Here is a 12,318-nt window from a genome sequence, read left to right on the forward strand (position 1 = left end):
CTCATTATTGCTGGATAATCGTCCGGATTGCCTCACTATACTCCGTTTCTTTCCATGTGGGTTGCTTTTCTCTTGTGACATTTTATTTGATTTCCACAATATCAGTGGATTATATGGACAAGAGACCTCGCATGATTTGAGCCCAAACAGGCACTTTGTATGCTGGAATAATATTACTCTATGTGCTGTTGCTTTTTATTCTATGTGTGATTGTTATTACTATTTATTTTAGTACAATTTTATTATTAAATGTTTTGAATTCTGAACCAAGCCGTATTGAATATCATTCAGGGAACTATTTTTATTCATTATCTGTCATTATGCACTATATTTAAGTGTTGTTCCACCAGATTTGGAGCTATTTAGTGTGAGATCAGTATATATACTGACATTATTATTAGCGCTGTTCGATCCGTTTTTCTTCTCTTTTTTGTGACTATTGGGGTCTGACACACCCACTTTGAACCAGCTGCTTTGACGTTTAGCACCCCAGGACTTACAGCACCCCAGAATATCAGGACTGATTTGGAGACACATTTGGGAAGTTCCGGACCAGCACTATATACTTTCACCACCTTTGCCATAAAGCGACGGCCCCTGCTGGCCAACTGGACCAGCCACTAACTGGACCATCTCTGCGGGCTGGTAATATACACTCGTGATGTCAGTGGAGCCGCCCCCAAACGGAGGCATTCACATGGGAACGCCTCCGTTTAGGCAGCCACTCCCCCGGCCCGCCAACCAAAGGGGGCATGCTGTCATTCAACATCGACAGCACGCCCCCTTTGTTGCGAGACCCGGAGCGACGGAGTGCCCGTCGCTATCCAGGTCTCGCGCATGCGCACTGGCCCACCGTCGACCCGGTTGCGAGCGCACAGCGCTTGCGACCGGGTCTGAATCAGGCCCAGAGTCCGCGAGCAGGTTCAGTGTAGGGATGGACATCGGAATCTGAAAGTTACTAACCATCAATGTTTTTGTTCTGATGGTAGTGTTTTTACCATTTGATGGTGGTGGTCCAATGTTTGTTTGTTTTTTTAATTCCTGACAGCTATGCCTCCCCTGGCTCCTTCCTTGCTACTGGGCATCTGTATGGATTTGTTGGAGACTGTCTCTCACTCTCTGTCTGCCTCAGACATGACAATGTTCAGTCACTGACTCCCTCCCCATTCTAGACTGCTGCTAAGCAACAGGGCAAATTGTTATCTCTGACTGGCGCTCATTCAATCAGGGAGCAAATCAAAGGGCAGCCCGCGGCCCTGCAACAGCAGTCATTCATACAGCACAACAGTTTTTCTGTGTCTTGCTTCGTTCCAAGCCTCACTTTCAGATGATGTCTTGCTGTTTCAGCACCCTGGCTAGCTTCTCTACTATAGCTTGGTGAAAGATTTTTTTTCTGTGACTTTGCTCATTACTGCTTGGCTCCCTTTTGTCATAGATGAATGGTTCATACAACTAAACCAGGGGTGGGGTACGTCGGGCCCGCAGGCCGTATAAGGCCCCTGAAATAATTTGGTCTGGTCCTGCCAAGGCAACTGGAGACAGAACTCAAAAACGATCAAAGCTAGGAGCTTTTTTCTGCTAGCCTCATCTGGCTAGCAGGGTGCCTAATATGGTGCCCTGCAGCCAGATTATATGCAGCAGTACCACCTTGAGCGTACTTAGGACGATAGAGACGGTCACACCGCTGCCCTTACAGCTCCCTGGAGCATCCTCAGGATGCTCTGGTTGCTGTAATCACCGGCATTTGTAGGAAGGGGGCGTTTCATAGTGCAATATAGTTTTTTAATTAATAAAAATGTTACATATAAAACACTGCACTACTATAGTGCCGCTTGCATCTGATATAAAACAGTGTGGGCTGGTTACCACATGGTGTTTTTAAAATACTCCAACTGGCAATCACCACCGCGCCATCCCTGGAAACTGTCGGGTTCACATACCCCGCCGCTCACTGCTAGTTAAAAGGCTACCGCTGGTCGGACCACATCAGTGTGACACACGGAGTTCAGGGGGAAGCCGTAGGAGTCTGCATCATGTCACGAGGCCACGGACTAACACGTTTCGTCATGGGATGAGGAAGACGTGTCTGTGAGATTACGTCAGAGATGTGTGATTGAATTTTGTGTTACTTAGAAAAAGCAGATATGAAACTCATTAAATGTTACGGCAAGCATACGTTGGAGAGACAGTTAGCCATGCTGCAGGATTTCGGGGGTGGAAGAACTTCAAAGAGGGTAATAAGCGAGTGACTGACGAAGTGGGAGACCATCCACGGTTACAGATGTCAACATTGCCAAAGCTGTGAAGATGTTGCAAAAGAAAGTTACCTTTACGCGAACTTTCATCTTCACTTGGCATCTTAATCAAACGGGTTGAGCATATTGCGACAAAGGAACTGAAAATGCATCGCGTTTGTGCCAGGTGGGTACCCAGAAATCTCACAGAAGAGCAGATGCGACGACGAGCTGAATCGTGCAAGATCACCATTCGAATGTCGGAGTGGATACCCAATTTTCTGACAGCGATTGTGACGTATTGTGGATTAGTCATTATGATCCGGAATCCAAACAACAGTCCAGTGTATGGAAACATGCGATTTTTCCTCTGCCCAAAAATGTTCTGTGTGATTCCTTTGGCGTGTAAAGTCATGCTTCTGCTGTACTTTGATGCACACGGTATTATCCTACAGCACTGTTCCCCGTGGACAGACAATGGTGACTTCTAAGCAAATGTCCTGAAAACCCATTTGCGTGGAGCTCTGAGGCATAAAAAGACCACATTTGCTGTAGAAACAGTGGTCCACATAGCCCGGACTTAGCGCCCTGTGATTTCTGGGCTTTCCCAACCCTGATAAAACAGCTGCGCGGAAAGAAGTTCTCAACAGAAAAATGCCATAGCTGGAACAGTAAGGGGTATATTTACTAAAGTGAGAGTTTTTAGAAGTGGAGATGTTGCCCATAGCAACCAATCAGATTCTAGCAATTATATTCCAGAAGGTACTAGATAAATGTTAAGTAGAATCTGATTGGTTGCTATGAGCAACATCTCCACTTCAAAAAAAATATCACTTTAGTAAATATGCCCCTAAAAGTGATGTCACAAAACAGTCTACTGCATGTCTTTAAATCATTTTTGAAACGCTGCAAAAAATGTATTGAATGTGAAGGATGCTATTTTTAAAAAGAAAAATGTTCAGATCCCATGTGTGGGGTTGCTTCTCAGGCAAAATTTTGAGTGAGCCCACTCCCTTGGCTAAGAACACAGCCATGAATAAAGAATGGTACCAAAACATCCTCCAAGAGCAACTTCTCCCAACCATTCAAGAACAGTTTGGTGAGGAACAATGCTTTTTCCAGCATGATGTAGCACCCTGCCATAAGGCAAAAGTGATAACTAAGTGGCTCTGGGAACAAAACATCAAAATTTTAGGTCCATGGCCAGGAAATTTTACTTCAATATACCATAGTAACATCTGACAAACAGGTCTAAAAACACTGAAGCAGCAAACTTTGTGAATACCAATACATGTGTAATTCTCAACTTTTGGCCATGGCTGTATGTGTGTGTATATATATATATATTGTGATACAGTTAGGTTAGGGGGTCCCTCTCCTGGGTAGAGGACTCCTTCCTTACACACACACACACACAGCAGCAGGGAAGCAGCACACCAGTCTGGATGCAAGTACAAGCTGGTCGGCGCCAGCCTTTATTGTACAATGTCAGAAATAACACAAAGAAAACATAAACATAAATCCTAGCCCTGTCAGGGCACTAACTTCACAGGTAGTTCCCTCACTACCAGAACCTGGCAGGGCCTAATGCCCTCGCCAGCAACAAAGCTCAGCACAGTACTTACAGATAGGTTTTCCAAGTGTCCCTGAGCAAACTCCCTGTCTGCTCTCCCAGGTGAGACAATCAGCCCTCAACACACTAGGCTTATATTGGCCACCCTCAGGTGGGAATCCAATCAAGCCTGTTACCAGGCTGCGAGAACCAAAACCTGGAGTGACCGTGGGTGGAGCCCTCCCTCTCCTCTCACCCACAACCCCCAGGTACCAAACCGGCTTTTCAAAAAGCCGAAACTCAAGCCTGCTACACTGCAGACTTTCTCCTGGGGATTTTAAACACATAGGACAGGAATCTGGGATAAATGTCCCTGTCACAGACCACTTTACCAGTGATCCTATCACATATCCCCCCCCTTTGTTTCGACCTATGCGGCGGAACAACTGAAGCCCCCAAACAATGAACGCGTGACAACGCGTCTGCTTTAAACAACAGGCCCCCTGGCCTGTGTTCCACCGAAAATTTAAAAGTTTGTAACGCCCACTTTATGGCCAACGCCTCCTTCTCCACTGTGGCACTGGGTAGGCATCAAATTTTGAAACACTGTTCAACTTTCGGAAGTCATTGCAGAAACGCACACTCCCGTCGGGCTTTGGAATCAACACAATGGGACTTGACCATTCACTATGTGATACTTCAATAACCCCTAACTCTAGCATATTTTTAATTTCTTTCGACACCGATGCTCTTGGTGCTTCTGGTAACCTATAGGGCTTTAGATTAACTTTAACCCCTGGGTCAGTGATGATGTCATGTTTAACGACCAAGGTTTTCCCAGGTACGTCAGAGAACAGCACTCTATTTCTAACCAAAAACTCCTTGACCTCTCGTTGTTGAATTGCCGACAGGGTTTTTGCCACTGTCACTTCGGGAACTAAGGGCCCTGGATTTACTGGAGGGACTCGGACGGCCGACAGTACCGTTCTATCTTTCCAGGGCTTTAACAGGTTTATATGGTATATCTGTTCCGGCTTTCTTTTCCCCGGCTGGTAAACTTTGTAATTGACCTGTCCCACTCTTTCTAAGATTTCAAAGGGGCCTTGCCATTTAGCCAAAAGTTTATTTTCCACAGTGGGAACCAACACTAACACTCTGTCCCCAGGAGCAAAGCTGCGTAACTGAGCATTGCGGTTGTATACCCTCTGCTGTGCTTGTTGAGCCTGTTTCAGGTGCTCTCTCACTATTGGCACCTCTACAATAGGCAATGGAACTAGTGGACCCTTAAAACGTGGTCTGGGAGCATGATACTGACACTCAGGGCAGGATAAATCCTGACACATTGCCATGTGGGGATAGGCCAAAGGACAATCAGGGTCTACGGGTTTACCATCAACTACCTTTACATTCTTCCTGGCTTTTACCAAAGTAGGGTCTTTCAACTGCTCCACGGCAAAGACCTCTCTTCTGACCTCTAAATCAGGCAGACGATCAACTGGCCCAACAACACTTCTCACCTCAATGGGAGGCACATCAGTTGGCGGGCCACCGTCACGCTCCGCATTCTCTAGTTCGCCAATCATAGTAGAAAAAGGGAATAACTCTGACTCAGAAGAAACTCCCTCCTCCACTACATCGACAACCTTCTCAAATGGATCGGGGTTGTTCACTTCTGGAACAAAACGGCTTTCCCACAACTTCCAGAAGTGAGCAAAGTCTCTCCCCAATATTGCATCGTACATCAGACCAGGCACCAAACCCACAGAAACTATAGCAGAGCCACAGGGTGTCTCGATGTTCACCTCGGCAGTAACATAATATCGAGTATCCCCATGAATGCAGGTCACACCAACAGTTTTCCCTGTATTCCTCAAGGGGTTCACCAGCTCAGCTTTTATAAGTGTCACCAAGCTACCAGAGTCTAACAGTGCCTCTACTCGGTTGCTATCTACAGTAAGTACACACATGTGCTTATCAGTCTCAGCCTGCCGGTCAGCCGTACAGGCTGTCTGTGCAAAGAAAGACCCCCTGCGGTAGACATGAGCAGTATCACATTGCATAGGTTCAGTTGTAAGTGAACAATTAGCGGAAATATGGCCGAAGTCACCACACCGGAAACACTGAATCATATTAATGTCTAGTCGTTTACGGGGCAAGAACCTTCCTGGCCTGGCAGGCCTGTCTCCAGGTTCATTCCACCGCCCAGCACCCTTCTCCCCTGGAACAGTCTTACCAGTGTCTGTGGGAGTTCACCGGTGCGCCATCGGGGCTCGGTGGGGCATACTCATCAGCTCCTCAGCCACCATGTACCTCTCCACCAGCTCGACCAACTGGTCTGCGGACTTAGGGTCTGCATGGCTCACCCACTTGTGCAGAGTCGCAGGTAACGATCGCAGGTACCGGTCCATCACAACCCTTTCCACGATCTGTGGTCCCGTCAGCGTCTTGGGCTGTAGCCATTTTGAGGACAGATGGACGAGGTCATGCATCTGCGAACGTGGAGGCTTGTCCATATGGAACTCCCAGCGGTGGACCCATTGGGCATGAACAAAGGTGGTGACTCCCAAGCGAGTTAGGATCTCCTGTTTTAGTTTTTTATAGTCCTTGGCATCAGCCAGGCATAAGTCGAAATAGGCCTTTTGTGGCTCCCCAGACAAAAAAGGTGCCACCAGACTTGCCCACTGCTCCTTGGGCCAACTCTCCCTTTCGGCCGTTCTTTCAAATGCGGCGAGATAGGCCTCCACATCATCGCCCGAAGTCATCTTTTGGAGGAAGTGACTGGCTCGTACGGAGTGAGTGGTGGTGGGAGGACCCGTATTAACATCTCTGGGCCGGGCGACCAGGTGCTGTACCACCTCTTTTATGGCCTGGCTGTTTTCTGCGATGGCGACCTGTTGTTGCCTCTGGGCTGTCTCCAAGCCAACAGTTGCACCCTGGTGGATTCCTGCTGAGCCCTGGTAGATTCCTGCTGAGCCCAGGTAGCTTCCTGCTGAAGTTTGTTCGTCTCCTGCTGAGCTCTGATAGATTCCTGCTGAGCTGCTGTAGCTTGGAGCAAGGCCTTAATAATGTCCTCCATTTTGTCCTGGGGTGTAGGTTGGAAGCTGAACCTTGCCTCTCTGAGCATTGGCTGACGCCTCCTCTATGGGACTCCAAGGACACAGTGTTATTTCCACACTCACCAATTGGGTGTCTGTCCCTTTAATTTTTAAACGGAAAGTTTTCCTCTCGCTGCAACTTCAGCGAGAGGAACGCTGTGTGGGTGCCCGCATTCTCCACCATATTGTGATACAGTTAGGTTAGGGGGTCCCTCTCCTGGGTAAAGGACTCCTTCCTTACACACACACACAGCAGCAGGGAAGCAGCACACCAGTCTGGATGCAAGTACAAGCTGGTCGGCGCCAGTCTTTATTGTACAATGTCAGAAATAACACAAAGAAAACATAAACATAAATCCTAGCCCTGTCGGGGCACTAACTTCACAGGTAGTTCCCTCACTACCAGAACCTGGCAGGGCCTAATGCCCTCGCCAGCAACAAAGCACAGCACAGTACTTACAGATAGGTTTTCCAAGTGTCTCTGAGCAAACTCCCTGTCTGCTCTCCCAGGTGAGACAATCAGCCCTCAACACACTAGGCTTATATTGGCCACCCTCAAGTGGGAACCCAATCAAGCCTGTTACCAGGCTGCGAGAACCAAAACCTGGAGTGGCCGTGGGTGGAGCCCTCCGTCTCCTCTCACCCACAACCCCCAGGTCCCAAATCGGCTTTTCAAAAAGGACACATAGGACAGGAATCTGGGATAAATGTCCCTGTCACAGACCACTTGACCAGTGATCCTATCACAATATATAGAGAGAGAGAGAGAGAGAGATATAAGGTAGTGGATCCCTCTGAAATTCCATTGAAAGTTATAAACTCAGGGCCTGATTCAGAGCCGGAAGGTCGTTCCTAAAAAGGGGCCGGCTATTTAAATTGAGAGCTCGCTCATTGCGGTTTGTTGACGCCTCTGTCTGAGCGAGCGAACGAAGTATGCGCTCGCTATTTTGTAAAGGCGCCCCTTTGCCGTTCGCATCACACGTCATCACCGGTATTTATTTGATTAATCGGGTACATCGAAAGGCATCTGAACTGCTCGCAGTGCTTGTAGGTTTTTCCTACCGCAATCACTGCGAGCACTTCAGGCTAAAAGACAACCAAGTGACGTGGTCGATGACGCTCCTTTACTAATTATGCACTCCCATTAAACGCCCTTTTTACCATTAGGCACACCTGCGTTCGGATCTCCACTCCCCCGTTTCAAACACCTTCCCCTGTTACCACCCACAAACGGGACATTCTGCCAATCAAATTAGCAGCCCCTCGCTGTTTTGCGAGTGCTCGATTTCCGACCGCAATGACTGGTTTGCGCATGCGCATTACGACCCGTAGGCATGCGCAGTTGTGCGAACATCGCTCATAGCGAACGAGCGGCCACTTACGAGCGGCTCTGAATCAGGCCCTCAGTACACTGAAACACAAAAGTTACAATCTTTGTACAAGCTTGGAACAAGATTACTTGGATCTTCATTTGTGACAAACAATTAAAAGTACATTTTATTTTTTAAGTCCTGTGGACCAAATGCAAACATGTACAGATATCTATAATGACGGAAAAAGTTGTCCAGTTAGCAGGAAACTTTTATAGATGCCATAAAATTGCGATGATAAAGATTATGCATTACTTCATCTTGTGACTTAGCTCCCCGTGCCTCACTAATCTGGGAGTTAAAATATACAATAGTCATGTACAGTCCAAACGCTAGGGCTTCTGCATTGGCTTAGAAGGCCTGTGACATTGGACTTTGCGGATGGAAACTGGAGCACCTGCAACCTATACACCACGTGATGAACATGCAGCTCCACGCAGGCCCTGGTTGGAAATGAACCCATGACCTCAGTGCTGTGTGGCAGGAATTCAGCCAGGTGCATAAATATTGGGACATTGACATAATTTTCATATGTTGGCCTCTATTCACCACCACAATGGCTTTGAAATGAAACAAACAAGATGTGATTTAACTGCAGACTTTCAGATTTAATTTGAGGGTAATTACATCCAAATCAGGTGAACGGTGTAGGAATTACAACGGTTTCTATATGTGCCTCCTACTTTTTAAGGGGCCAAAAGTAATGGGACTATCAACTCAAAAGTTATTTCATGGACAGGTGTGGGCTATTCCCTCGTTATTTCATTATCAATTAAGCAGGTCTGGAGCTGATTCTAGGTGTGACATTTACATTTGGAATCAGTTGCTGTCGACTCTCAATATGAGATTCAAAGAGCTGTCACTATCAATGAAGCAAGCCATCATTAGGCTGAAAAATCAAAACAAACCCATCAGAGAGATAGCAAAAACATTAGGTGTGGCCAAATCAACTGTTTGGAACATTCTTAAAAAGAAAGAATGCATCGGAGAGCTCAGCCACACCAAAAGACCCGGAAGACCACGGAAAACAACTGTGGTGGATGACAGAATAATTATTTCCCTGGTGAAGAAAAATCCCTTCACAACAGTTGGGCAAATCAAGAACATTCTCCAGGAGGTAGGAGTATATGTGTCAAAATCAACAATCAAGAGAAGACTTCACAAGAGTGAATATAGAGGGTTCACCACAAGATGTAAACGATTGGTGAGCCACAAAAACAGGAAGACCAGATTAGAGTTTGCCAAACAACATCTAAAAAAGCCATTACAGTTCTGGAACAACATCCTATGGACAGATGAGACAAAGATCAACTTGTACCAGAGTGATGGGAAGAGAAGCGTATGGAGAAGGAAAGGAACTGCTCATGATCCAAAACATACCACCTCATCAGTGAAGCATGGTGGTGGTAGTGTCATGGCGTGGGCATGTATGGCTGCCAATGGAACTGGTTCCCTTGTATTTATTGATGATGTGACTACTGACAAAAGCAGCAGAATGAATTCTGAATTCTTTCGGGCAATATTATATGCTCATATTCAGTCAAATGCTTCAGAACTCATTGGACCGCGCTTCACTGTGCAGATGGACAATGACCCGAAGCATACTGCAAAAGCAACCAAAGAGTTTTTTAAGGCTAAAAAGTGGAATGTTATGCAATGTCCAAATCAATCCCCTGACCTGAATCCGATTGAGCATGCATTTCACTTGATGAAGACAAAACTGAAGGGAAAATGCCCCAAGAACAAGCAGGAACTGAAGACATTTGCAGTAGAGGCCTGGCAGAGCATCTCCAGGGATGAAACCCAGCGTCTGGTGATGTCTATGCGTTCCAGACTTCAGGCTGTAGTTACCTGCTAAGGATTTGCAACAAAGTATTAAAAAGTGAAAGTTAGATTTAGGATTGTTTAGTACGTCCCATTACGTTTGGCCCCTTAAAAAGTTGGAGGCACATATAGAAACCGTTGTAATTCCTACACCGTTCACCTGATTTGGATGTAATTAGATGTAATTACCCTCAAATTAAATCTGAAAGTCTGCAGTTAAAGCACATCTTGTTTGTTTCATTTCAAAGTCATTGTGGTGGTGAATAGAGGCCAAAATATGAAAATTCTGTCAATGTCCCAATATTTATGCACCTGACTGTACTAACCATTGTACCACTGTGTTGTCCAATGTGACTTGAACCACACGCATAGCTGGATCTAAAAAAACAGCTGTTTTAGATTTAAGTTACACATATGGAGAGATGTACTAAGCTCTGCAAAGTGATACATTGGAGAGTGATAGACTACCAACTAATCAGCTTCTGTCACTTTACAGGCTGTGTTTGAAAAATTACAGGAGCTGCTTGGTTGGTAGTTTATCACTTTCCAATGTATCTTTTTCCAGAGCTTAGAGCATCTGTCCCTTATCTTTTAGCAATGATAAAATTGGTGACTCATAGAAATAGTCAATGATGCCTTTCAGTTAAAAATATGAGTAAAGCAATTGGCACTAATGTTGTATATAAAATTAATTTGTCTGTTTATTTACTTGTTTGTCTCTGTCCGGGTATGCATTCAGAGACACCCCTGCACCGATTGGGATGAAACCAACGTGAAGTGGTCCAGGTGGATCCTGGCCAGGTTTTAGAGGGATATTCCCTCCAAAACACTGCAGCAATATCAGCAAAAATACTTGAATCCTACATGATAATAGAAATTCAGAGGTATTAGTTACATACATTTGCAAATATGTGATTAAGCGCCGGGCCAGCGTCAAGGCTCCTCTATATCGGCATCCCTAACATTCAGGGGTTCACGTCTGAGGCGCACGTCCGCCCCCCTCCCCCCCAAGTCCAGACAGCCTCCCCAATAATGTTCAGCCTTCCCTGCCCTATGCTCTCCCCCAGGGGGGCCCTGCCTATTTTATTAGTAGCGGGCCCCACAATTTCTGGTGGCAGCCCTGCTTCTACTGGATGGATTTTGGTGACAACACATAATAAAACTTCATAACTTGAAGACTTAAACCCGGGCAACATCGGGTACTTCAGCTAGTAGTAATTAAATTAGTTACACAGCTTATATGAGCTGTCTGACTCTTAATGGTGCGTACACACTCTGCGATAAAGTGGACGACTGAACGATAACGACATCGTTATCGTTCAGTCGTCCACTTTATCGTCCATTTTTAACCCCAAAAAGATGAACGATGACGACGACGCGCGTTCCCGCTGGTCGTTCGTCATCATCGTTCATCGGGCTGACGTGCAGGCCAACCTGACGATCTCGTCAGGTTGCTGCATGTCAGGGAATGGGGGAGAGAGCCCGGCGCTGAACGATATCGTTAATGATATCGTTCAGCGGCTGTGCTCAATGTCATGAACGACATTGAGCACAGCCTGCCGGGGACAACACTACACGATATCGCTCAGGGAGCATATCGTGTAGTGTGAGCGATATCGTGTAGTGTCATTCATGACATTGAGCACAGCCGCTGAACGATATCATTAACGATTTTGTTCAGCGCCGGGCTCTCTCCCCCATTCCCTGACATGCAGCAACCTGACGAGATCGTCAGGTTGGCCTGCATGTCAGCCCGATGAACAATGATGACGAACGACCCGCGGGAACGCGCGTCGTCATCGTTCATCTTTTTGGTGTTAAAAATGGACGATAAAGTGGACGACTGAACGATAACGATATCATTATCGTTCAGTCGTCCACTTTATCGCCCAGTGTGTACGCACCATTAGTCTTTGCATTGAATTGCTGTAAAGTTACAATAAGTTCTAACTACATATTTCCCTATTGTGCGCATAGCATGCTCTCATCCCAGAGCAGAAGCACCATGACACATACAATTCGAAATATACACAAATTACATAATTTTACTTAAAACTATACATTAGTGCCTATCACTAGTGCGTTCTAAGCTCAAAGTATCACATTTTCACCTTGAAGCGCTAGTGATACGTTATTAATTAAAGAAAATGTCAGGCTGTGATCCACAGCACTGGATAAGGGCTGACTTTTCAGTAGTAGGGGGGGTTCTGATTGTGTGTGTGCTATAATGTGTATTATATAAT

Source organism: Taudactylus pleione, unplaced genomic scaffold (genome assembly GCF_031769625.1).
Source record: "Taudactylus pleione unplaced genomic scaffold, aTauple2 ptg000305l, whole genome shotgun sequence".
Taxonomy (NCBI): domain Eukaryota; kingdom Metazoa; phylum Chordata; class Amphibia; order Anura; family Myobatrachidae; genus Taudactylus; species Taudactylus pleione.